The sequence below is a fragment of the Poecilia latipinna genome, unplaced genomic scaffold (genome assembly GCF_001443285.1).
Source record: "Poecilia latipinna isolate Pla-1442-1.1 unplaced genomic scaffold, P_latipinna-1.0 Scaffold357, whole genome shotgun sequence".
Classification (NCBI taxonomy): Eukaryota; Metazoa; Chordata; class Actinopteri; order Cyprinodontiformes; family Poeciliidae; genus Poecilia; species Poecilia latipinna.
The window spans coordinates 252,056-255,985 of record NW_015112973.1 but is presented as its reverse complement, the minus strand read 5'-3'; positions in this window follow the sequence as shown (position 1 = coordinate 255,985).

Sequence of the window (3,930 nt, the reverse complement as noted above, 5' to 3'; positions counted from 1 at the left end):
CATACCTTTTCCTAAAAAAAAAAAAAAGCTCCTCCACTTTACAGCCAATCAGAGAAAAGGGAAATCCCACATATTTCCATATAGATGTTTTTATCTTGTATAATGTATAACATAGTTTTCTAATTTTATATTTTAAAAAAGCGTGTCCAAATGACGAAGATGAAATTTCAGCTTTAATAACTTCAATATAAAAAGTGACAGTAAAAAAAAATAAAAATAAAAAATTAGATCTGTATATAACTCATTATTTCGTTCACTTAACATGCAAAAAATATTTACAATTTAATCATGCACACAGATGCTGAGATGTAAAAAATAAAATAAAATAAAAAAGTTTAGAAGTTCATAAAACCATCAAAGTGCGTCATCTAGTGGCCAACAAAGGCCACTTCTCTTATTATTTACAAAAGGCTAAACTTTGCGTACAAGTATGAAACAGAAATGCATCATGACTTCGCATTCAGCTGATTAATGTCAGTCTGTCGGTCTATAAGGTCCGCGGGTTCCTCAGTGTTTGTATCTCTGGTTTCTGCCCTCGTACCTCCGGGCAGAGATCGGCGTCCGCAAGTCCTGAGAGGAGGAAACTAACTTCGGGTTGTCCACAGGCATCAGCCGGGGTGACGGCTTGCCCAAGCGGGTGTTTACGTAGACGGGCTCTTCTGGAGGAGAAAGAGGAGACAGGGTGAGCACAGCGAGGCTTAGCATCAGGTTAACCTGAGAAAATGATATTATTATTATTATTATTATTATTATTATTATTATTATTATTATTATTATTAGTAGTAGTAGTAGTAGTAGTAGTAGTAGTAATGTTTTGTTTTTATTTTTGTGAAAAATATCTTATGGTAACTCAGGCAGCATAGTTATCTCGCAGAAGCGCTGGTTCTGATTAACAAAAACAATTAAATAAAATATCAAAAATAAAAATACAAATTCACAATAAGTGTAGAAATTATGCATTTGAAATATAAGAAATCATAAAAAACTGAAAAGTACTGACTAAAATTTCAGATGCACTATTATTGTTGTTATCAATATTATTATTGCTGCTGAAGTTTTATTATTATTATTATTATTATTATTATTATTATTATTATTATTATTGTTGTTGTTGTTGTTGTTGTTGTTGTTTTGTTGTTGTTATTGTTATAGTAATAATAATAATTGTTAGATGCAGTTATATTTTTCTTAAAACAGACATATAATAAAAAATGTAATAAAATTAAAATTAAACCTGGTAATATCAACCTCTAGTATTTCCTCTTTATTTGTTTTCATTTATTAAAAAAAATACAAAACTTGTGGGAATATTCAATTTGTTAAAGTTTACTCAAGTTTAAATAATTGAGACCTGAGCAAATGTTGTTTAACTCTTTCATCACAACATAATGTGTATATACATATATACATACACACACATAAATACTTAAACGTATTTTGCATTTACGTTTAAATTACTTTAGCTGGAAATTGGAGTTCATTGTCGCAAGCTACAGACAAAGATGGCAAGTTTTAACCTTAAAATTTTAAACACTTAATCAAATTAATTACTAAACATAACTCAGGAGAGAAAGCGTCGGCGACGGATTGCATATTTTTTCTTCCAAGTTTTAACAAAAGATATTTATGTGGCAAATAAATAAATACGTCTTTGCTGATACAAAAAGTAATTACATTTATTAACTCTTGCTCTGCAGATATTCTCTAAAAGTGAGTTTATTCTGCTGTTTTCTACTTATCTGGATTACTTTGCTCACATAATCCAAACATGAAACAGAACCTGGACCTCGTCTCGTGGTTGCTTAAACGTTTGGATATTTTTTAAGGGTCTTCATGCACTGCTTAAAAAAAATGAGCAAAGTCAAGATGTAAAGCATTGAACAGTTCTCAAATTTAATGTTTCCTGTCCTTCGTAATCTCTTTCAAATGATCAAACACTGGCCTTCAGTACAAAGGGTTATCTCTCTTCTTTGTCAGTTTTGGTGATCATAAAATCCTTTTTGCCCCGACAATAATTCTCTGTTCTCGTTCTACTTCTGCCTCCATGGCCGTGTGGTCAAACCTGGTGTAGGTTTCTGTATTTATGCCAGATGCCGCTCTGCCATAACACCATTCTGCTTTCTCTGCAGGATGCACTTAATTTTTTTAGCAACATTTTTTATCAGGTGTTGCTGAACTCATCACTGATACCAAAATGATCTGCACCTATGAGCATCTTTTTTATTTTTATCTGACCGGTGTCTGATGCCATATTGAAGTGCTTCATAAAAAGGGGAAGTTCGTGTTTTTAAGTGTAAAAACTATTCAACTATTTAAGCTTCTTTTCTTATTTTCTTTCTGAAAAGAAAGTAAGGCAGATACCTGGTCTGAGATCTGGTCAGCTGGTCGTGAGCATTTCTCAGAGTTTTTATAGACGCCAGTTTGTGCGACTCAGTGAAAACCACAGAAAAGTTAGACACTTACATTTACATTTGACTTTGTCTCATGCTGAGCTGCTAAACCACACAAACCCTCAGCTTGCTCAGTTTGAATTCCCCAGCCAGGACTCGGCCAGAAACCTCCTGTTGCATTTCTACGACTTTTGGTCTTTTGTTCTGCCGCCCACAAACATGGTCTCACCAAAACGAAAACCCTTGTGCATTCTACCTCTCCTTTCAAATGCAAATTGTAGCAGAGAAATTACCGACTTGTGTTGATTTGATCTGACTCTGTTTTGTGATGTTTTTGTGCCCTAATTGTTCTCTTTTGTCTTGTGCCATTTCTTTTTCTCAGAGCATCTGCCCATCCTCTGGTGTCTCTTACGTGCACAGAGCTTATCTACAGGAACAGTTCAGTGTCGCTCTGTTAGATGATTATCAACGCTTTCAAACCCAGAAAGAAAGAGAGGTACCTATGCTTCTGCTGCATCCCCGTTTCCGCACAACACAGGCGACCAGCAGGGCGGTCAGGACAAGGACGAAAGATGATGCCCCCACGATGATCCACATCCACAAGTTCTCATTCTGGTCATTTTCTTCTTTTTGGCTGGTCACTGGAAAAGAGTACATTTGTATTATTAAAAAACAGTTCTATTTGATAGGCTGAGATCAGTGTCAGGAAGCAGGTATTGCATGCAGAGCAATGAGCTAATCAAATATCAGCTAAATTCTTCCTCTTCCTGTCCATTAAAAGAACAATAGAGGAAACTTATGACCCCAGTTTCAAGTTGAGTCAACAGGTATCACTAGGGAGTCAATAAAGTGGAGTAAAATAACACAAACAGCATCAACAAGCAATATATTTGGGGGTTTTCATATTTGGAAGTAGAGTTTTTTAAAAATTTGATGCAGGTAGCATCATCATTTTTCAGTTTAGTTCACTGTAGTTCAGTTTTTCCGTACTTGGGGCCCAGTCCTTTAATTTGTCAATCATTGGTTTAATGCTACATGTAGAACCATCTAAAATATCTGTTGTAAGCATGTAATTAAGGAAATAATCAGGGTTGATGTGTTAACAAGCAAAATCATTGTATGAATTTCTTTGCAGGTGTAAATTTTAGTTGGAGCTGCCACCATCCTAGACATTTAAATGCCACCTACAGTGGAAACAATAAACAATCCAGTTTTCATTGAGACCTAAAGACACAGAATTGTTCATGAGAGCTGAGATCTGGTCAACACGCCCGCTCACATATTCATCCACACACACACCTTGGCTTTTCGTCGTTTGTGACTGAACCGTCGTTTTTTCCTTTAAGTTCTCCACTGTAACAAAGCGGCATGAGAAGCATTGATTCAGTTAGTGCAAGCCATGATTTTGAGGATTATTTGTTAATTAATTCATTCATTGGGTTAAGCGTAATCACAGCAGGCTTTACGGCAGAGCAAAAGTGCAGCATTTCTTTCAGCGCAAATGTTCATTTGTGCTTAAACATATTTGCAGTACTGTGAT